Here is a 24,928-nt window from a genome sequence, read left to right on the forward strand (position 1 = left end):
AATTGGCATTTACTTGTGGAGTAGAAAAGCCAGTTTTCCACAGCACAATCCGAAAATGCTATCCGAAAGGACGTTAGGGCTGGCGCAACTTTACTAGGGGATGCATTGTAAATATTTTATATTGTGTGTGCAGCAAGGTCGAAGGTCGCCGCTGATCCTGTTTCGCAATAGTTGCATTAACGTTGTCGCTTTGTGCGCGGAGTGGCAGCCGCGGCCGCATTCGCTGGCGTGTACCGGCACGCGAATGTTTTTGTTATATTTTAGTATTATTTTTACAATATCAACTTGCAAATTCTTAAAGCGTAGTTCAAGATTTGAACCGCGGACATTAACTGAGCGCGCTTTTGTTGATATTCCGAGTTTTGGTGACTATTCATATAAGTGTGTCGTTCTTATACCAGTAATTAAGTTAGTCTTAACTTATACCGTTTTAAGTGAGTTAACGGTACGTTGAGGTGTTTTATAATATAACGGCAACACGAAGTTCCAAACATTATAAAGGTAAGATCTACATATTTTACTTTACTAAGAACAGTTAAATAATAACTTTTTTTTTTCTAATATTCTTCTTAATTTTTTAAAAGTTCTTCTTCTTTGAGTAAAACTTAATTTTTGTAGATGTTTAAAAAATAAATTGAAAATAACAACAGTGAGCGATGGGAAATACTCGAGTGGCAGGTAGTGCGTGGGTCGTTGACCTCGTTGCCATGGCGACGGCGGTCACCATGTGCGCGGGAAAGCGCAAGGCTCTCAGGGGCCGGCGCTGGGACTCCACTGCAGGCACCATTTTGGGGTGCTATCAAGTTGTTATATGTATCACTTAATATGTTTTGAAAATTAATCAAGACTGAAAAACCAATAAAGATTGTAATATCATTGATGAAATTCTTTCAACTATGAAAACAACTCTGTTTCCTAGAATACAGATGTCTTAAACAGGTATCGCTTGAAGTGTAGTCATGGAGGTTACATAGTGTGTCGATTTCACTAGGGATGTCAGGTTGCTTTAGGTTTCAACTTGGTTTTAATACTGCATTCGACTTCTGTTGTGTTGTTACAATGTAAGTGTATTACTTACTTATTTTAGTAAGAGAATTAAAAGTGGTAATATTTTCTAAGCGTTTGTTTCTAAGCGGCAAGCGTCGCTGTTGTCTATTCTCGGTGCTATCCAACGTAACAACTTATTTAATATGTCTCTACGGCTCTATGTCTACAGGCTACAGTAATGTTATTAAAAATTCTATTAAGCGCCGCGACGGGGATTTCATTTGCATCGGTACGATTTGATACGTATGTAGACTGTCTTTGTTAGTTCTCTGTCGATATTCACAAGTTTTCTCATATGTATGAAAGCAGATTGAACCCTGAAATATAATGTTACACATACGTGTAATCCTTGCTTGCGACTTTTTAACAATTATCAGTATTTTTTTATAGTTTTAACAATAATATTTAGCAGGCGACTGGTATTTAAACAAGTACAAACATTTTTGCTCAAATATCTTTTTCTTTGATGTTCTTTTTCCCCTATTCGAACGCCCACCACAAAATATCCCTAATTGAAACACAAGTACACAAACATACACACGAGCACGCTATAAAACATCTCTAGTTAACAGCCTGCTATTGTTTAGCCTCGCACATTAAATACTTTTATTGTGATCGTAAAATGGCGAGCGTCAATTGTGCTCACCTTGTCGTGGAGTGCTCGGTATGGTTAACGTTTGATTTATAACAATACGAGACAATGTCCCCAACAGGATCGCTTAGTTTTTATGCCAGAAATAGAACAGATTTAGTTTTGAAAGAAAAGTAGAAGTCAGTCAGACATGACAGTAGAGAAGAAAAAAGCTGTTTTCTTCCTTTGTCAATCTTCATATTTCGATCCTCTGTTGTCTTTTGTACTGATTTCTTAATATTATAGTAATCATTGAGAGTCGTGGTGAGTGTGAAGTGCGGTGTGTTGTGGCGGGGGTGTAGGGAGGGGGTGCAATTGATCGGTAAGGCGAGCCGTCGGCAGCCACTATAGCTTCACACCTCGCCTTGTCACGGTGTCGCCTTACGCGAGGGTGTCGCAAATTAAATTGCTCTTGTATTAGGGCCGCCGACTCCCCTTCACTTAGGCTTACAGTCTTAAACACTACATTTTTTCGCGTGTTTCCTGTCTGTTATAATTTTTTATAATTAGCATTCGCTAAGAAATTGGGACTGAATTTTTAGTTTATGTATTGTTAGTTTTAAAGACAGTATTATTGTAACATAGTAACTCCTAGAAACAGATTTAAGATTTTTATAAAAAAGTGCTAATAAGAGCAATTACTTCATGGTTATTTAAACAATATACTATATGCTTTAAAAGTATGTGTTATTTAATAGTAAACACAAGTAAATGTATGTAACTAAGTAAAGTTTTCTACGACACACTGGGGTGTGCTCGCCCGCTCGCCCGCTCGCGACACTCATAAATAAATGCAAAAATGTCGTTAAATATAAACAAAGTTGTGCGCAATCTCAGCATTTAAATGGTTACACGTAGCTCATACATTTTAACGATAAAGAAACACTGTTTGTTTAACTGTACCATTATGTCACATATAATGATGCTGGTTGGTAATAATGATTATTTAAAACACTAACGCGATAACTAAGTAACTGTCATACATTTTATATGTTTTTCAAAAAAGAATTAAATTTGGGACTGTAAGGAATTAAAATACAACTTATTTGGCTTTCCCTTTATTCCCTTTTCTGATGGTGATTTGGGTAGGATTTTCAGAAACATGTGAATCAAACGATATATGTGTATGTGATATACACAGCTTATTTATACATTGCAATTGTGATGTTATATTAGGAAAATGTGTGTAGTAAATGTACTCAGTTTGAGAGTGCTCCTCAGCCCCTTAAACACACGCAAGGGCTGACTGGAGTGGTGTTGGAAGGTGCAAATACGTCGCAAGAGATTACCAAGTGTATAATCATTCCACAAAAACTCTATCTATATATTTACTATGATTTTCTCAATCTTTTATAGTGTGTTATCAACTAAGTAGCCATTATATTACACTGAGTAACATAAATTTTTACATGAATCTTGAAACTAATTGTTTGATTTTAATTTATAAATGTATTAATTATTCTTTACCCATTATCTCGCAATTATCTTTGGACGAAGAAAAGCGCGGGAAATTAGATTAGTTAGTTAATATTCACCACGGTAGCTGAATATAATTAAAATCTATGTGACACAGATGAGTGACGTTTACACAACTCAAAGTATGACATCTATCGGTCTCAAAATGTATTTACTTTAATGTTATGATGGTCGGGTACCACATGTTAAGTCGGTCATTAACTCTAGCTCTTCTAATATTAGAGTAAATGTTTACTTTAGCTAATACATTTTAAGTTAATCAATAACTAATATTATCTATCAAAACAGTAATAATAACAATTTAAGATTCAAGTATGTAAATCACTCTACAAACTTCTGGCAAAGTAACAAACGATCCGCGAAGTAAACGTTCACTGGCAAAGTGGCAGTCAGTTGGCCATCCAGACAGCGCACTCCGCGGCCTTTTTTTTTTTTTTTTTTTTTTTTTTTTTTTAAAGTCAGGAAATGCGTTTACGCACGCCTACGCCGGGCTGTGCAATGGCGTAGGGAGTGTGGGACTCGCCGGCCACAGAAGGTGACCGGAATACCCACTAAAACCTGACTGCCCTCTAACGCATTATGGCGGGCGCCACGGGAACGCTTTAGCTTTCTTCCGTGGCCCCGCCTGCGTTATCGCCCTGAAGGGGCCTCCCTCTCACGCATGGTTTGTGGGGAGAAGTACGGCGGCGAAACCCCGCCTCCTTCTCCCCATTCTCCTGCGTCTGAGCGGGGGCGCGAGGGGATTATCCTCGCGCTCTCGCTCCCTTTCCTCCTTCTGCGAAATTACAATTTCGCAGAAGGAGGAAACCGCCTCCCATGACCCCTCACTGCCCAGCATGGCGCGAATTACGCCTGGGAGTGAGAGGTCATCACCAATCGCCGCTACCAGAGTGCGGCGCTCTTCGGACCACGCTGTACATACCTGAAGGGTGTGTTGCGCGGTGTCCTCATCAGCGCCGCACTCGTGGCACGACGTCGTCTCTTCTCTTTGTATTCGGCAAAGGTACCGCCCGAAGCAGCCATGACCTGTAAGGATCTGTGAAAGTCTGTAATTTATCGCGCCGTGGCGCCTCCCGCACCAGTCCGAGAGCTGTGGGCGTATGGCTTCTATGGTGCGGGCGCCGTATTTGGCGTCCGCTAGGCCAGCAGCCCACAGCTCTATGGTCATTCGCTTTCTCTCCGCCCGGGACCGGGCGAGCTCCTCTGGAGCCGGGGCTTCGCCCCGAGCTCTCTGCTCGGCCCGCTCCCGGTACGCTTCGGCCAGCACACCCGCTTCTATCTCCCACGGGGGAGTGCCGGCCAAAGCGCAGGCCGCTGCATGGCCAACCGTGCGGTAGGCCATGCATGCGCGCACCGCAACGATGCGCTGCGGCCTGCGGAGGAGGGCCCTGTTTGGCGCGTCAAGGGCTTCTGCCCATATCGGTGCGCCGTACAGGGCCATACTGCGAACGACCATGGCGTACAGTCGTCTGACCTGCACGCCCGGACCTCTCAGGTTCGGGAGGAGCCTGGCGAGGGCGGAAGCCGCGCCGACGAGTCGGGGGGTTAGCGTCCGGAAGTGATCTCCGAAACGCCAACCCCCATCGAGGATAAGGCCAAGATATTTGATCCGGGCGTTAACCTCGACCTCGTCCCCGTTGATCCGGAGGGTCGCTCCTGCGGGCACTCTCCACCTCGGCCCTTTGAAGCAAAGGGCCTCGGTTTTGTGGAGTGCCACGCGGAGTCCGAGCGCCTCGATCCTCCGGACCAATAGGGTGGCCCCGGCTTCCGCCCTCCTCTTGACCTTCCTCCAGGTGGTGTCCCGGACGGCTATCATCGTGTCATCCGCGTAGCAAATGACAGCCATCCGGGGCAGCACCTCCCCGCGGATGGCCCAGTCAAAGCCGATGTTCCACAGCAGGGGTCCTAGGACGGACCCCTGAGGAACACCGGAGGCCATCCGCCGCTCCTCTCTTCCCTCCCTCCCCATGTAGGACACTACCCGCTCTCGCAGGTAGTGTCCCACAATCCTCCGGAGATAGAGGGGCAGTTCATGGTACCGAAGTGCCTCCTCTATTACTCCGAAGGGGAGGGAGCCGAAGGCGTTGGCGATGTCAAGTGACACCGCCATCGCTCCCTGTCCCCTCTCGGCCGCATCCTTCGAGAACCTTTTCAGGGCGGTCAGGGCGTCCAGAGTGGATCGCCCGGACCGGAACCCGAACTGGTTCTCGGAGAGCTGCGGCCCTTCCGTCTCCAGATGCTGGATGATCCGGGAAGCCAATACCCTTTCGAGCAGCTTCCCGGCCTCATCCAGCATCACGAGCGGCCGGTGGCCGGAAGAAGAGTCGACGGGGCGACCCTCCTTCCTCAGCAACACCAGTCGCCCCTCCTTCCACACCCCGGGGAAACGCCCCTCCGCCAGACAGTCGTTAAACAGACGCACTCCGCGGCCTCTGCCAACTCACTCCAACTGACTGCCAAATAAAAGGTGCTGGCAGACAATCATTTTCATATCATAAATATTGTCGTACTAGACAAGAAAACGTTTACGAGTGATCTGTTTAATGTTGTAAAGCAACAATTTTTAAATATGAGAATTAATTAGAAGTTATATAAATATGTAAAGTTCCAGTTACTTCGCTAAATAAACAATGTACGTTCATCAAAGCGCACATGATCGTGGGCGAGGGGCGAGGGGCGGCGGGTAAGGGGGTAACTGAAACGAATTAATTTCTGCAGGTTTCAGGCGTGAGTTAGGCGTTGCGTGTCATAGAGCGTACACTTTTTTTCAGCTTCCGAGAGTATTTTCATACATGAGGATTCGCTATAATTTTCTTGTGAGTCTAATTATTCGCCGGCTTATTTGCACGGCGCGGGGCGCGGGGCGCGACGTAGGCGGTGAGGTGCGAAGCTTCCACTCCAGGCCTCACTCTTTGAGGCGCGGAGTGCGTGCTGCGGAGACGGTCGACGGTTAAATTTAATTTAATCTAATTACGTAGAATCCGAGCTCGCTTTTGGACTTCAACGTTTATTTTATAATGCGTTAAAAGTCGGGCCGCTTTTCCTCAGTCTGTCAACTTGATTCGGTTAATTTTTCTATAATTACGTTTTTTTTTTACTTTTAATTTACGTTTTGAATCTTTGGAATATCTTTATTTGAATAACATTTTTAGCTATATCAAACTAATACTTAACTTACCTAATCTATAATCCTCCTTTTACTTAAACTAAAAAAACATTAGTTTCTCCGCACTCTGAGGGGAACTAATCTATTTCTTTTAAAAGGTAGAGATGACCACTCCGCAAATTACGCGCCAGTCGTGGAGTTACGGCAACTCAAATTTAGACAAATGCATTGATGAATCGATGAGAACTAATAGTTCTCATCGATTAAGCAATATCGATAAGTAATACTTATTAATTTGAAATAAATTTAAAGAATTTAGGTTGAAATCCGTTTCATCTACAAAGGCCGCAATGGCTCCCGCCACCCCTTGCTTGTCGCTCGTCTTGTCACAGTCGCAGCGGACGCTTAGCTGCGGATCGCAATTAAACAACTCGCTACGACATTTAATTAAAACCTTCTTTACCGGACCCCCCACTCAGACCACCCCGCGGCCCCTCCACGCCCCTCGAGCGTCAATGTAAACTAGCCCTTAGTGTTTGCTGAGGAAATGTTGTTTAATTAAGAAATTTGTCATTTTATTTTGTCGCCGAAACGCCTTTAATTTTTAATGGCTGTCTTTCCAATGGCGGCCGGTGTTGGAGTTAGTTTTGTTAAGTTGTCCTTTGAGGACGTCTCACAATGTTGCCGCCGACACTCTCCGCGGCCGCGCAATGCAAGCATGTCTTTAATTAAAAGTAATGTTAAAGTAACAAGCCGCCTTAATCTGCTAATGCTTAGTAATTAATTAATTAACTACTGCGGCTTGCTCAGAAAACACGTTTATACTTTTTGTAATTTAACACGCAGCAAAAAATACACACACTCTTACTACTTCTAATTAATTCTGAATAAGGACTGCTGTAAGTAATGAAAATAAATATGTACTTTATTATAAGTAACTCCGCATTTCGTTGATTCGATAAATTCGCTAAGTATTGTAGAAAGTTTGTACCTAGACGATATGAAAGTGGGAAAAAGAAAAAGGATCGCCAGTCTTTTGTGCGGGTCCGTGGGGGTCGCTTAATTAAACAAACGACGGTTAGAACGGACCCCCCGGCGGACAATAAGCCATTATTGTTTTAAACTGACCTCCGGCGATGAGATTTGTCTTTTTTCCGTCGGTTTTCTTACGCCTCCACTTATTTGGGCACGGGAACAATGATTTTATTAAGGCCTCTTGGCTCCGGCGGCTGGCGGCTGGCGGCGAAGTCGGCCTCATCGTGCCTTCTATTGTTGTTATAATAAGGAGGGATCTAAGTGCTTTCACTTATTAGACGAAATATTTCTTACTTTGTTTTGTATATTTTCTAAAGATTTTTGTTTACTCTATTCACGGCAAAACATGAGTAGGTATACCGTAACAGCTTTTATTAATACTGATGACGTAGTTGACCAAAGGCTATTAAAATTTCGATCATTTGCTATATGTCTCGCTGTGCCACGCGATGGAGATGTCCAGTCGGAATGCAATTTGGCGCAAATCAAAAATGTCTGACAGCGGCGCTGTGTCCGAAGGGTCACGTAGCAGCGACAGTGACGCCATCTGCGAATTGCACTTTTGTCGCTGATCCATAAGGACAAGGTACACCAAAAGATGCAAGCTATAAATTATTATATTAAATTATTTTATAAGTTACCTCGTACATCAGTAACTAAACCATGTTACATAAGCAGGTAACAATCGTAGGTAATGAATTTAACGAAACCATAATTATCACCATAATCACGACAATATTGAAATAACGTTTCATTTATCAGTATTGTATAGCTTTAATGTAGCTTAGCTATCTCTTAGCTAGTAGTGTGGAAGTGGCGAATCAGGGGCGCGCAACCCCACTTCATTAGGGGCTCGCCCCCGGAGGAGCAGCGCACGTGTGGCGCGCGGTTGGTCACCCCTGACACCAGCGCACTTGGTCCCTGGCTCCGGCACCTTTCAGTTCAATGCCTAAGTAGGGGTTTGTTTTTATATCATGTTAAGGTGACTAAGAACATCACAAAAAATCATATGAAAGGTAACGTAGACAAAGACGTTGACAACCTTGACATTTTACTAATGTTATAAATAGATAAGATTTGCACTAGATTAACGGGTGGATAGATGTTTAAATGGATCTGGTTGAATTTTGGCACAGAGATAAGAGAACTATCTGGAATATCACACAGGCTATACACTCGGTTTTTTTTTTGTTTCTGTGCAGAAAAAAAATTACATCCATAAGCTAGTTAACAATAGGTATCTGTTTATGATACGAACTGACGAAGGCTGATTTACTTTTAACGTTATTTAGCGTGGACCAAACCGATGATATCTTTCATAAATCTCATGACTCTAAACACAGCTTCTGTAGATATATAATTTATTGAATAGTTAGTTTATTGTACCCTTTTTCATATTTAAATTTTATCTTTAGTGGATATTAAAATTTAACATGTAACTAATATATTTCATAAATCAAAGCCATATTGTTAAAATGAAACTTTGATGTCATAGTAAATTGTAGTAAACGTGTAAGAGAAAATAATATGTCTTCATTCGTCGGGTGTAATAGTGGGTGCATAATAATGGTGAGGTCAGGTTTCACTGGTCCCTAGCTGCCGGGAATCATTACAATTACGCCGGAGCTTGACTTGCAAAATTTTTGATTTAAAATACATTTAGGGCGCCAGTTCAGACGAACACCTGGCATGGAAACTTTAGGAGAAATAACAAAAGAGGTTTTTTTTTTAACAGTCACTGTTTAGCTGTGAGGAGATAAGTGTCGTGTCATGAACAATTCGCTTAAAAAAGTGTTTTTATACCGAACAGAAAATTGTTAGATGTTATGCTCTTTGTTGATTGTGTTTACAAGCAAATTGCCGATAATGCGCGACTTCATAAATAATTTAAAATTAAATATAAGCTTTATTTTGTCGCGGAATATTTGTTTTGGTTTTATCTTAAGTTATTCTTAATTTAAAAACAAGCGAGATCATTTGCCTCTTAAATGTGTCTCGCGGACGGAGGACAGAAAGTTGACGAAATATAAAGACAGATTTTCTTGCAGGAAATTGTCCGAATGGAATCCACAAATATGCAAATAACATAGAAATCGCTTTTCCCTGCTCCCCGCCTTCCGCCCCCTTCAGCCCCCACCGAGTCCCCGCGGCGTAGAACTTTTTTTTATCGTGCGACCGCTGCGATACGATACTGCTCATTGCCAACTTTTATATTTTTATTTACCGCTTTATTTAAGTCTGTTCGCTTTTCACTCGCTTTCTTTTATATTTTACACATTAACAAGCTTCATTGCCGACCACCTTTTATAAATACTTATTGTATTTTTTGCTCGGTTTCCACTTCGGCAAACTAACTAATGTCGAGAGTGGTTGGCAATATTTTATAACTATATCAAAATGCTTAAACGTTAATTCGTTGACTATATTAAAATAATTTGCGTTGAATAAGCGAGGTAATTTATGTAATTTTGAAAAAAAAAACTGAAAATTAGGTCATAATAATATCCCTTCAGATGACGATAAACTAATTACTGAAAATTTGCCAAAAATGTCTTAGCTTCTATAATTAGAGAGCGAGGTTTCCTTTGACATCGTCTTTGCCTTTGAAGTTTTGATACCGAGCCGCCGTCGCCGTCGCCCCGGTCAATGACTGTTCAAAATGTAAGTTATTATTTCATATTTAAAGAAATTATAGAAAGAAACTCGTTTGTACACTGAACCCAAAATACAAACATAATTAAGCAATTACATCGATATATTAGTATCTGTCAATCATTTCGCTAGCCACTATGAATTCCGCTCTCAAATCCTCTTTCCGCTGCTCGCTGTCAGCTCCGCTGCCCGCTGCCCGCTCCGCTCGGTTCCTCTGGGCTCCGTTGTGCTCCGCGGCCGGTGCATTGTGCTGGCTCTCCGCTCTCTATGTGCACATCACACGCTCCGACACCTCAACTAAAAGTAAGAGCTATTGTACTTTCGGGATACAGTGCGCGACAAAAGTCATAATTTTCTCATTTATTGACCGCTGTACTTAACTGTACTTGTACTTATAAAATTGTATGTTAAGCTATTGTTATATATTTTTATTTATTGAAACATTTGTGATTAAACTTTTTGTAGACTGCTATGATTTGATAAATCATCATCAGTCACACCCGAGTTGTCTAAAATAACACAACGGCTAAATTACACTTGAACAATATAATCATCTCGACTCTTAATAGTTGGGTATTGCTTACATATTTTAAGATCTATGTTACTTAATACTATAAAGAGGTAAGATTTATATTTTTAATGTGACGAAAAAACTCCAAAACTACAAAATAGATTTCAAAAATTGTTTTGCCATTATTAACCTACGTCATAACTTAGTAAAATAGGCAAAATTTATTTATTTTTGCTCGATTTATTTCAATTTCCGCGCCGACGAAGTCGCAGGCTAAAGATAGTAGTAAATGAAGACGTGTACTTGTGTGTTGGAGTGTACGAGTAACAAGTACTCCATCACAGATATTGGCGCCGCCGCCCATCAGCTGAGTCCATGTAAACAAAGAGCCACGCATCTGTGGAGGGTAATTGAAGTTTTACATCTGTATCTAAAGTGTAACCCTTTGCGTCTCAAATTGCTTATTTTTCCATCGATAATGTCGTTTAAATTAAAGTTACATTGTTTCTTACTAAATATATTTAATAATCTTTACTAACAGTATCAAAATAATTAAGTATTTGAATAAAAAGTTGTGTTATTGTAAGTAGTTGTAACAAGTCAATTTCAATTTTTTTTTCTCTATAATATCTATATACTTGCATTTAACGATAATCTACTTTTACTTTATTTTGTTTATTTTTATAATTATCTTACCTTAATTTTAAGTTACGCTAGTGTTCTAATTTTTTATGTTGCCTTCTCCGAGCTTTTGTTTCATCCATAACCGAAGCGATACTACGTGAAAGCCTACGAGCGAAGCGTAGCGGCTACGATGCCCACGGGAGTCTACACCCCACTTCACGTCGCAGATTGTTGATTGCTACGTAAACCGAAGACATATTTACATAGGTTCATATAGTAGTACATGCACCTTATATTGATTTAAGCTCAACGAAACTCTATTAACTAATTTGATTATATTCATAAACACATCACAAGAAAAACTAAATTTAGTTTGTTATATATCTGAAATAAACAATTGTAATCGAGCGTAAGTCAAACATTATTTCCTCTACGGCTACTACTATAAGCAGTCTCCTCACTGAATTGTATTAAATCAGCGCGGCTTATCTGTCGTATCCGGACGCGCGCTGCTTGCATATTTTAACCTCAACTCTGCAGTACTTTTAGCCTCTTTTGCAAAGGGATAAAGGTCATTTTATAAATAACTTTCTCTGGTTTAACCTTTGTACGCGAAATAGATGCGTTCGTTTCGGCAAGCACACAAAGTTAGTAGTGCCTCTAGTTTGAAACTTATATTGATAAACATAGCGGCTGTTTTCACGACGACAGTTGAATATAAAAGTTTGTAGGAAATATAAACCAGGAGGCTTTGTGGCGCGGTCAGCAATAAGAGGAAACGGCGCCATCTGTCAGCCGCTTCGGCTTCCGTCCGCCGACTTCCGTGAGCAGGCTGTGAAATTTTGAATAGGATTATGATGTGGCTTATTATAACAATGTTTATCTTTTTTTTACGGGTTTTCAGTTCCGTTGAGTTTTCAGCTCATGTGTTGTATTTCCATGAAAAAGTGTCGTGGATATAAAATAAAATTGAAATATGAAATATGACTTATTTTAAGAGTGAAGTATTTAGTAGTTATTGATTAGATAATTTCACAAATTAATTGACAGTATTTGCCAGTGAACTAGAAGCTTTCATAACGGTACTATAATATAGACTAATTTAAAATCAGTATAATTAAAATAAGGGTATTTGCATTAGTGCACTTCGTTGGGCGGGCACCGGGCGGCGGGCGGCGGGCGGCGGCGGCGGGCGCTGCAGAGTGATCTGCTAATTGAGTTGCTTGCAGCTCGCAGCTCGCAAGTCGCAGGTGCCTGACACTCTCGTAATGTCATAACTAAATTGAAATTTCTCTGTTCTCTCGCAATCCCAATTGTCAAGTTTCTCACTCAAGTTTTATTCGCAAAGATACCCATCATCTAAAACACTTAAGAGAAAAAAGCAAACAATACTATTTGTAGATATCTGTAGATTTATAAAAAGATGCAAAATTTAATACAGCACAAACGTTTACACTTATCTAAACCGTATTTCACATTATCGTTACGATGCCCGTAGTCTGATAATAAAACAGTTTCCACTCGCCCTGGCATCATTATTTTTTTATGAAATTTCTTTCTATGTTATTGAAAAATATAACAATCGGTATTTTCATCTTAAAATACAAATACGGAAGCATTCGTCCTCAACAATCATATTGGAATATGCGACAAGAGAAGCATGAAATTCCGTTCGCGTTTGCAGGTCACGGTTGGCTGGCCGCTACCTCGCTATACCCTGAGCACTACCGCTACCTCGCTACCTCCCTACCTCGCTACCTCGCTACACCTGTAGCGCCTCCGCTGCGGCGATCGGAAAATAAACTCATATGATGTACTCGCTTCAATAACTTCGACTTACGCTCTAACAATAACAACACTTGCATTATACGAACTCACTTTATTTATTCACTATCTCAGGTCTGCTTTCTCAAGCATATATATTCAGGGTAAATGACCTTTTCCATTGCTCTGAACATTTTTTGATCAAGGATTTCGCGTAACAATCGGTTTATTCAAATGAAAGAGAAACAAAGTTTTATTTGAATTTATGGCTATACTCAAGACTTGCCTAGCTGCTAACTCCACGACTACCGATATATGTCCCGAGCTCACAAGAGTAAATACAAACAAGTGAATACATCAGAGCTGTCCCTGCGCTGCGCAAACAGTCGGCAAACAATCTCATTCTCTATCAAATGACTTCATATTTTGCGGATTAGTTTCTTCCAGTGAACAGAGCTCATAACGCGGATCGCCTGGGGCAGCTGTGTCGCTTGACTCAACGCACCAACCCCCCCTTTCCCCATAATCCACGCTGACCACACGTCGCATGCCCAATATCACTTAATACTTTACTGTCTCTCAGGCTATCTAAGGCTATTGAAATAGTTCAGTATGCATTCAGTTTAACGCAAAGGAATCAAAGAAACTTTAAAATCGAGACACTTTATCACCTTTGCGAGCAAACTTCAGAAGTGCCAAGCGAGTACCGACTTCACTTTGTATTGTACGTCTTATTTGACATTCGAAACTGTTGCAACTCACCTATACTAAGGAATTGAGAGCGAGTTAAATGTTATTAATTTTTCAAAAAGTTCGTCAACTTAGAGCGCGCGCTTGCACGAATTCGTTTACATTTTCATTATGCTTCGGGACTCAGTTATTTGAGGGTATTTTTTACGTAAATAAAGTAAAAGTTATCATTTTGTTTTCTCACAGAATAATTAATCAAAAAAACTGTTTTTAACAATACTTACTACTTACTGTTAAAAACAGTTTTCTATTTTCACCTTATTTGCGATTGACGTGTTGACATCTCGATTGCCAATACCACAGTTGGACGCCTCTTATATTTGAGAGGCTGCGTTATGAAGGCGACGGAGTAGAGGTGGCAATCCTGAGGGCAAATATTGACCGCTCGGAGGACGAACTGTAGCCGTGTAGCCTGCGGGCTATGAGCTGTGGGGATGACTAGCGTATTGAATCTAGTGATCGATTTCCTAACCCTTTTCGAAATGAAAAAAGTAAATTCGACTGAGCCGTTGTGGAAGCTCAATTGTCAGTTGCTGTTTATGCCAATTTTACATCAGTCTTTTCATCTCACGATGACGTTGTTCAATATTTCTTAATGTTTTTTTATTTATTTGTAGTAATTTATTGTCAAAATATCTCAATAATGTGGTTTTAAAGCATAAATAAGGATTCAATACTTGTAGTACTAAATCCGGGCGTCGCAGCGATGCGACTCGGCGTGGGCGTCGTCTGCAAACATTTCATTGTGCGGCGGGTGTTTGTGGCGGCGCAGACGAATCTCCGCTGTCAATATTTGCACGGGTGAGGAATCGTATTAAAAATTCGTTAAATTTAAAAATAAAGGTAATGCAATGCATGGTTTCAATACGTGTAAGCCAGATAAGGTGAAAGGAGTTTTTTTTACTATTTTAACTTAAGTTACTAAATTTTGCTATATCATCAAGGGTCTCAAGTTGCAGGAACTTATTTAAAAAACCTTCAATCCAATATGGGTGAGTGAGTAGTGATTCTGTTAACATTAAATATTTTTATTGAGACGCGTAGTGATCGTTTTAATTTGTTCTGATAATGAAGCCATCTTACTCTACGACGATTTTGATCAAAATATGATTTTATGCTTATAGTTACGTAGTTTTTTCCCTTGCCCTTTGTCCATCTCTCACCAAGCTTATCACCGTCATAATTGCTATTTCCGCTTTCAACATTTACAGTAGCGATGCTTGATTCCTCCCAGTCAGCTTGCCCGCGACCAACAATATCGAAGTTTATTTCCAAAAATTCTTTTTGGGGGTATTTACCCTCTGTGTCTTTCGTCTTCTAACTTATAAGAGGTTATATCTTGCTATCTCTGTTGAACTAGGGCGATTAAGTGAGTTAATTACAGGCTCGACCAGCGCATGACCGTAGCCCGCCTCTTGTATAATTAAGTTCACGCTTAACCCTTTTACTGCTGCCCCTTTTTATGTATTGATGTGTAATATGTACAGGCGATAAGTGTTGTGTATTCAGTCAAAAGTTTTATTTTATCTTTATTTTTAAACAGAATGTTAATAATTAGCATGAACAAATTATTTAACAAACTACAAAGCATTTTTTGGTGGGTGATAAGAAATCTATGAGCTTAATTCGCACAAAATATCTTTGTCTAAAACATCTAAAGATTTTAACGGCGATGAGATTCGAGCAAACAAATTATTCCTATCACTTAAATACCCTTTTAGTAAGAAGCTCAAATCAAACAATTTCTTAATATGTGTTAAAACCTATCAGCTAAATTTGAATAACAAACACGGGCTATGAAGTATGTGATGTAATTAATCCCCGCCGAAGGGGAGCCCCCGGGGGAGGGTAAATTCTGGGTAGGAGGGGATGAGGATAAATTAGCGTCACGTCGATTAGCGGCGCGATCCCACCGCTAATAACTACTCATGGCTAGATATAGCTACTAGCTATGGTTAGATAGAGCCACCGCAACATACCACAGCTACGCCTGTTTATTAAAATTTAAGTAGCTGAAATTACATGAAACACAACGTAACTTAGATTCACTATATGTTGTGTAGGAGTAAATCTATAAATGTTAAAATTAATTAAGTATTAACTTAGAGTGAATCATGTTCACGATACTATTCAGGTATATATTAAAATAGAATACTTGAATTGGGATAAAAGTGTTTTTGACTCCAACAATCTTCAAAATGACACTCGTATAACTAAATGTAGGAATTAATATTTAATGTTCGTCTATTCGAACTTTTTTAAACCTCTCAGTATATTGGTTCAGGGGAGCAATGGAAAATAGTTTCACAGAGCAATTAAAGGGTAGTCGATGCATTAGGAGCATTCCGCCGCGCTTGTGCCGCTCGGGGTGGGCAGTAACTCACTTATGCAGCCGGCACGGTGACTGCGCTCAACAGATTCAATTTGCCCGCTTTTATTGAGTGAAAATTGCTACAGACGGCGCGCCGCCCGCCTTTGCCTTTGCTCTGCCCCAACCGGCATTTTGCCCGCCTATCGCCTATCGATTCCGGCTTTGATTGTGCAGATGTCGTCTCCCTTTGTGACTTCGTTATCGGGTACTGTTTTACAATAAATCGAAATACTCATCTTTTGTTTTATAATAACATTCATTATGTTAATGAAATAACTGTCGTCTTTTTGCCAAGTTTTATTTTAATAAACAAACGAATTTCTTTCATTGACTAACAGCTAACTGCTTAAAGAGACGTTAACAATAAATATTACTTGTACAAGTTCGGATGTGACAGCTCAATTATTATAAAGATAACGAGAACTTACAGTACAGTATACAGTACAGTAATAAATACATCTGCATTAACATTAATATGTATAATATATTTCAAAAGAACGCACAAACTGTTGTAAATATCTTTGAATAGTTGATTGTAATATAATAAAGAAAATATCATTATATAAAGTACATAATTCAGAGAAGAGATGCTAATCTTCATAAATACGGGCAATACTTAATTCGGTTCAATAAAAGGCTAGATAAATTATGATAGAAACTTTTCCAATAAATCGCTAGTTAATTCTGCGTGGGTTTTATTCCTATAAAGCATATCGGCCATTATAAGTAGACCTTCACATTGTGCCCTCTTTTTTACGTACCTACTAAAGTCTTACTCGTGTTTTTATATGTTAAGAAAATAAAAATATATTGAGATAAGTTTTAATGCTTTAGTTTATTTCAACTTTTCTTGATCAGAAAACCTAATCCCATATTTTAAAACCCTAGTCACGATTTCAGTAATAAATAAGATAGAAAATAAAAGGCTCGTCTTCGTGTTTATGTGTAGATGAAGCTAATCAAAACGGCGTTAACTAGTATAGCCCCGCGGCGAGTCCCGCTCATCTTACGATGTAACGACGTCACAAACGTGGACAGGCGAGGGGACGGACACTAGGGGAGAACCATCGAAGATAAATTTTTGACTGTTTTTATGATTGTTTAATAGTTGTATAAAATATATACCAATGATTCGTAACTTTCACAATAATGCTTGACATATTTCTAATTGATATACAAATCGTCTCTTAAAGTCCTCGATACATTAATAAAAGTCTTTAAATAATACTCTCTTTTCAATGTTATGATTAATTACAAAAATTTATACGCTTAAATGATCATTAAAAACATTTTGATTGTTTAGTTATAATAATAGGCAGCGAAACAAAAGATGTACGGTCTCGAACAAAAGCGTTCAATTGCGAAATGCTTCATTTAATAGCTATAGTGTCACCCTAGCTAGCGGTACACTGCGACCGAACAATCACATGGCAACATTTGGCAATGGCATGCCAGTTCATACAATTGCCGTAAAACTTGTACCCTCTGCACTACTCTCTTGGCACGCGCCGGCGACTATTTGATGATCTTACGACCCGCGGCCCACCCACTGCGTTTAATGACCGAAACTAAACGGATTCCTTAGCACGTTTACGACAACTATTCTATGTTTCGAGATATCTGTCTATAAAGTATTAGTATTTTTTAATGGTATGTACTCCGAAACCCTCCATCTAAGTATATCTCAAGGATACTAAAAGTCTGAATGTAAAAAGTAAAAATAAGTGATTTTATATAATCTACTTCTGAAACCAACCACTTAAAGCTTTTTTTAGGGTTTTTACCCTTCCATAGGCACGAAATGTCACTTCTTATAATCAGTTCATTTATAGAAGTTTAAGCTTTATTTTATAAATATATTGTAAAATCTTTCTCAACTTTTGTAGTAATAACTTAATCTAAAATTTTTAAGCTATTAAGATAAAAATTTTGTTAAAGTGAAAGACGGCAAAAAATATACAATCGTGCTGTAAAATCATCGAGGTAAAACATCGATGTGTAATAGAATCATAGCTTATATAATTTGTGTAACGGAACGCAGCGGCGGCGGCGGCGTGTGACTGCCAACGAACTAATATAATTACCCAACACCGCTCGGAACTTAATCAAATGGAATTCTCGCCGCAAATGAAATGTAAAAATATAGTCGAAACTAACGGCTGGCTATTATGGAAGCTCAACGAGACGCGAACCGTCTCGCTCGGGTGCGAAACGAAATCGAATAAAAAAATATAGCGGCGAATTCTCTACGAGCCGCGAACGAATGTTCGTCTCGCCGCGTCGCTGTATCGCTCGCTCGGCTGCCTGCGCCGCGTTCCGATAGCGTGTTAAACTTTTATCGGAAGACGGACTAGAGGTTTTTACACAGGAACGGATGACTGTATGAAATAAGTTTTACTAAAAAGTTTTTGCTTCTATTTATGTAGATTTTTAAAGATCACATGAAAAAACAAATACCATTCTAATGTTATAACCTCCCAAGTGTAATAACCTCCCAAGTGGGGATGGCAATAAGCTCGTGGCCAAAAAATTAAGCCAAATTAAGTTTAAAAAACCTTGTGCGCCGACTTCACCTAAGTTGGATAATGCCAGGGAGATGATAATGACTAGGTAAGTATAATTTTACGTTATTTAAGGATTTGACTTAAGACTTGACTAGTCTTATATTTAAAAGAATAATTTTAAAATAATTTGCACTGTAAAACTTTTCTATTCATCAATATTTAATACTCAAACACATTTCGCAAGAACTTAAATAAAATTATATGAAAATTAAACACGCGGAAACACGGCTAACAAACCCGCTTTTAAGAAGCGAGTCAAGTTAAGTTAAGTTGTTGGATTTCGCGATGAACTACGCAAAAGTTCCGCAAAATTTTCTATAGAGTCTCTCTACACTCTACGGAGTCGAAGCTACGTCTCGTAGCCAGTCTTTTCACTTGGCTGCATAGTTAGCCGGCGCCCTGTCCGGCGCAGGCATCTTGTGTCGCTACAACTATTTTTAACCGTGTCACAATTATTTCCCCACTTCAATAATATTCCATTTTTGGAAATATTTTAAAGAGTGGCAGACTTTATCCGTCCCTCGGGCATAAGTTTCGTGCTAGATGTAGACAATGCGGCAATTTTTTTTAAATATTAAAACTACCACAAAATACAGAGATCCTATCAAACGGAGCAACAAATCCTACCAATATGGAGCATAATTCGGATAAAATTAATCTGAATGAGGTTGTATTATATATCCAGACATCCTCCCTTCTCTCCCGGGTTGTTCCACCCACAGGTAGAAAATATCGTTCGATGAATTAACACGAAGAATTGCACCTTTTAAAAGATTAACTTTTTAGACTTCCCGCAGAATGTTTCACCCTCGTTTCCCGCCACCGGCACAGAGACTGGAATTAAATTCCAATCGAATTACCTGCTGGTTTCCGACGTACCAGAGCTAAATCAAACTTACAAACTTTGAAATAAAGTTTAAATTGCATCAACTGATATTGATACTTGCGAAATACGTAGATTGTAGATTTACCATGAACCTGGTATTTAGTCGGATATGACTAAACCCGTCGCGATATAACAGGAACAAGAGAAAACATTACGGACTTAAAGTGAAAAAAATTGCTACTTCATCATCATCAGCCCCAATGATAGGCTCGGTACCTATCCCAAGTTTGAGGTGACTAGGCCATAGTCAACCACGCTAGCCCAGTGTGGGTTGGTTTACTTCACACATATCTTTGAATTTCTTCTCAGATATGTGCAGGTTGCATCACGATGTTTTCCTTCACCGTAATAACGTCGGATAAATGTACATATGTAAATCGAGAATCGAAAAACACATTGGTATATGGCGGGATTTGAAACCAGGACTTGCAGATTGCAAGTCAAGTGCTTAACCACTGAGCCACCGACGCTCTTTTCTCAATTGCTACTTATGATGCTTCAAATAAAAATAAAAACAGTAAGCGATAGTGTATTTTAAAATCGCTAAAGTACTTATCCTGTATTTTCACTATGATTTTGTCACTGTGTCAGGCGGTGCAATTGAAATTGCATTACAGAACAGTTTGATAGATTTTCTGGAATGAGTTAAAGTATATGTTCCTTATGACATGTCCGATGTTTTAACATTATCTTAATAATAACAGTAAAAATATGAACTGTAATACGATCTTTCTACTTCATTGCTACCTATAGTAAATAGTAGTACCTACAGTAGTATTGTAAATATGTAAGATTTGCCAGGGAAATAAAATAAAATAAATTAAAAATAAAAATTAATTTACTGTTGTGTGTGTGTGTGTGTTTATATAATACACAAAATTAGTCACTCGCTTGTTTGCTTGTAATATGTGGTGTTTTTACAAATTAATAAATCAATAGAGTTAGCTGTATTACGTGCAAGCCGTGTAGCGTAGCATACGTGCTACGCTACACGCGCTACGGCGCATAGAGACTGAGAGCTGTCGAAATGGAATTAGAGGATGTGTATAGCCGCGGGCGGAGGCGGGGGCGGGGGCGAGGGCGGAGGCGAGGGCCGGGGCTCTCAGGGGACGCGCCGCCCTATTGGTTTACTGTTTACACGGGACCGATTGCAGCTACTATTGCAGTGTAGCGGATGGCTTTCCAAAAACTCGTTTTATTCCTGTGTTCCCTCGCTCAAAGTGGTTAAAGTACAAAGTGTGGCAGATATTAGAAACGTTCGCATCCAGCCAGTCCAGTCTGCGCTAAAACCCACGCCTTTGACAAATAGCGTTAAAACATATGTCCGTTAGACCATGACTTTCCGTGCTCGAGCTGTATTCAGGGTTTTACTTTATTTTACCTTTTTTTCCAAACAGTTCGATTACTTTATTAACTGTAGAGCGTATGTCGAATGCCGTAATAAGTAAGATAAAAAAATATAGTTTATTTCTGCAACAATTCCTGTTATGAAAACTATGCGATGTTAGATCAATAGTATTGCAACCAAGTTTGTATTGGTTTTGTATGTCTTGTCTCTCATGATCTTGAAAACTGAAATAATGAGAATGAAACCTTGGTGAGGCAGTTCAGTGCAAGGATTTTTCTACATCTATCGCTGAATCTGTAATCGATGTTATACAAAGACATAATAAGTCTTGGGATGATCGTCACGCTATGCGGGCTGTGGAACACGACTGAGTGAGGCGGAACGAAGCTGAACGAGTGTGATCCGCCCGCAGGCTGTAATCAATCAGCTTGTATCCCGGCCGATCCTACTTTGTGCTAGGATTATCTCCCTCTGTTACTACATGCCCCTTTTACGCCCCCTAATCGAATCATATGTTCAAGGCTCAATGGTTACGATTCTGGCTTTTGAGTTTGAGCGTCTATTTAAAAAATATTGAGCAATAGTCTAAGTCAAGCCTATAGTTTTCTTCTGCCATAAAATAATCTTTTTTCTTTGACTTATGGACGGATTAAAAAAAAACAACAAACTGCGACAAATTTCAGAACGGTTACAGTCAAAGCGAAATCACCGAAACGTCCGGATTTCGGGCGGTTACAATAATATAAAACAAAGTTGTTGGCTTGGGCACTACACGCGGCACTCCCGAACACCTCCGTTAAAATTGTAAAGTGGGAGGAAACAAAAAGGCAGCCTCAGCCGCGCACAATGCCGGGAAAACTCATTTTGTAATGTTTTTTTTCACGTATAACCCGCAGAAAAGGCATGTGGGTGGTGATGATTCGACCTATGTATTTCTTTTTTTGAATTTCTCCCAGTGTTCCTTTGAATAGATTATGCGTGGCGTAGACTCGGCTCCCTATGAATAAATGCTGCGGGGAAATGACAAAATTTCTTTCCCTTTTATTCAAGTTTGTAATGCAAGTGCCTCTTCGGAATACAACGTTCAAGTTCACTCCGCTAGGCGGCGCGGCGGTGGATCGCGACTTGCTCGTACACATTTTATTGTCTACACGTATCTCGGCTTTGTATACGATTGATAAAATGATTTAGTTAATTAATATTAATCATCGTAAATGAAAGCACAATATGGTAAATAGATTCGTAACATTGAAGAGCTTCACAGTCCTAAAAACGCATCACGATAATAAAAACGATTATAATAAATATTCATTAGTATAGCTCAAGTATTACCATCATGTAAGTTAACACGTTAATCATATCTTTGACTTCAATTAGTCACTTTAATTTATGGCTATAAAATTAGTTAATACCAGCTTATCAGTGCGCGCCGCGCTAACAACGCCATAAAGCACCCCTCCAACCCCCTTGACCAGGGCAGCAGTAATTGCAGGCGTGTTTATGAGGTGCCGGTGTTACTAGAGGGGGGGGGCTTGCAGCGCGTGCGACCGACAATAAATTAACGCCATTTATCATAGCGCGAGGTTCCGGCTTCGAAAAAGTTGCATTACGACAAGTAATTAAAACAAAAAATACATCCCTAATGTGGTTGAGTTATTAATTTTTACGTAGTTCAGAAAGAAGGCGTTTTGAAGAAACTGTTGTTAGCTTAACTTTATACGCGCCGTGGCTCGCAAATATTATTACAATTAAATTGCCTCTAATTCTCTAACGATCTGTAGATACGGTCGATCGATTCATAATAATTTCTATTTCCTTAAATTCAAAAAAGTCCCTATACTTAATAACTTAAACCACTTACGAAAGATAAACCCCAAAAGAAAAAAAAGTGAGTTCGAGAGTTGACAGCCAACGGCTGAGATAGTTCCCAGAACGCATCATGCAGTGCAAACAAAATCCTGGCTACCCCGGCTGCTCCCGCCGTCCCGTAGCTCGTTCCAGCTGCGCGCGCTCGCACGGGATTACGCGCTGACGCCTGTGCCATAATCCCCATTCCGGACTGCGCCTGAGTGGGGATTCCAGAATTATTAATAGTTCATATCGCAGACAATTATTAATAGAGCTAAATTTTACGTATTTATAAAATAGTTCTTCTGCATAACAGTAACCCTGAGTATAATAGTTAGTGTTATTAACTTGGTTGTATATGTATAAGGTTGTAAATGTGCGACATGTCGAACCTTCAAAACTGCTTTGTACAACACTACAATATACCTACTAAACTAAAGTGCATCTCCATAGAAACTAATTCAAACGTCAGCGAAATGGACAGATAGTACAGCGAGCAGATTGTAGCCAACATGGCGGCGCCGTCTCACTTCCGGAACACGCTATCGCCGCCACTTCCGCACATCCTGTGATGGCTGACATAGCCTGTGTTGGCTGTTACACTAGACGCATTGTGTATTTTGGCTCATAAAACATTAAGTATCCATTGGTCATTGTTGTAGAGATTAGCGTCATAATATAAGGCGTACTATCCTTACTGAACTAGTAGAACATAAAATTGACTCATGGGTTACGGAAACATGTATTTTATTTTAATATAAAATCATATCTCACGTGTGCTAAACTTTGTTAACAAACTCCAGTGTACTTTTCCAGTTACCTTACGAGCATCGGTGGTTCAGTGGTAGAATGCTCGCCTGCCACGCGGGCGGCCCGGGTTCGATTCCCGGCCGATGCATGTTTACATTTTATTGTTTTTCACTTTCTAAACGAAATATAAGAAACAAAAATTCATTACAAATATAACAATTTTATAATCTTATTATTTGTACTATTTTGTTAAAAGAGCGTAATACTTTAAGTGCGTAAACTATCTTGCATGTGCAAATTTGTGTGGCAATTAGAAGGTTAACAAAGAAACGTTTAGAAGTCACCTACTCTAGTCTCGCAGCGTGATAATTAAATCGACATCGGGCGGAGCTCAGTCCCGCGCATTCTACATACATACATATACACATTGCTAGCTGTTACTAACTCACGGTATGCTCTCGGTATGTTCCAACGAACATTACCTAACATCGCCTTCATATTACCTCGTATCTAGTGCAGAAGATAGCGAGAAGGGAAGCGTATTATCAATTTAATTAAAAAATATATATTAATTGATCTAATCATTTTGATTTAGTTGTGATATAGATTTTTAAAATGTTATGATTTAAGACATTGTGTTAGTTTATGTTTCGATACAATATATTGATACGATTTCGATACGATACCTGATAATAAATATAGCAATAGAAATAACAATTATTCTAAGTTATATTTTGATTATAAATGTGGTATAAATTATTATTTAAAAATCGCCTACGCATTTCCTGAGCATTAAGTCCGCTCGCGCTAAACGTTGCCGCGCGAGTCGGCCAGGCGCCGGATAAGTGGCGTTTAATTAAAAATATGTCAGGATCGAGCGGCGCGGATTACGTACCGCTATTGCTGCGCGTCCAAATTGGATTTGTGTTGTTCTTCAGGATTTTACCCCCGAGTCTTTATGGGTTTTGGTACTTAAGTAGACCCAGTTAATTTGTTTATGCTAATTCCAGCGAAGCGGTCGGACCTACGCCTGTTACTCGTACGGATTTGTAAACACGTCTTTGCACACGACAATTAAACAAGGCAATTGCCAAATATTTTGAAACTTTATAGATCTTTTGAGACCTTAAACAGGCTGCGAGCTAACTTGGTCTGTTTGTATTATGACCTTCTAAGAAGTCATAACTTATTAAAAAATATTTATTTTTTTAATTTAAGAAGAGACGATTTAAAAACGTTAATTGCTATTCGTAAATAAAGTCGCCTCGTGATTTTTAATGTTTAATAAAAGTTTTTATTACTATTTTAAAAGCTTTCTATATTGATTTGAACAATTTATGATAAACAGAATTAAGAACTACTTACATAGTTTAACATTTAAACGAGCTACTTACGGCCATTAACCGCAACCCCGAAAATAGTTGTAAGTTGTTACCATTCAATTTGATAGGATCGTAACACCGACATGCATATAAAACTTTAACAATGCCCAATAAAGTTAAACATGCCGGCAGAGAGGTGGGCAGAGGGCGCCCCAAGCCCCAGGCACTCGCTGCCAATAAAAT

The 24,928-nt window shown here is 39.5% G+C and overlaps 1 non-coding gene across 1 annotated transcript; it reads left to right on the plus strand.

Moving 5' to 3' along the window:
* Positions 1–23,440: 23,440 nt before the first annotated feature.
* On the plus strand, positions 23,441–23,511 carry Trnag-gcc. Its single transcript has one exon. It is a non-coding gene; the product is annotated as a tRNA-Gly (tRNA).
* Positions 23,512–24,928: the final 1,417 nt, after the last annotated feature.

This window comes from Papilio machaon, chromosome 12, assembly GCF_912999745.1.
Source record: "Papilio machaon chromosome 12, ilPapMach1.1, whole genome shotgun sequence".
NCBI lineage: Eukaryota > Metazoa > Arthropoda > Insecta > Lepidoptera > Papilionidae > Papilio > Papilio machaon.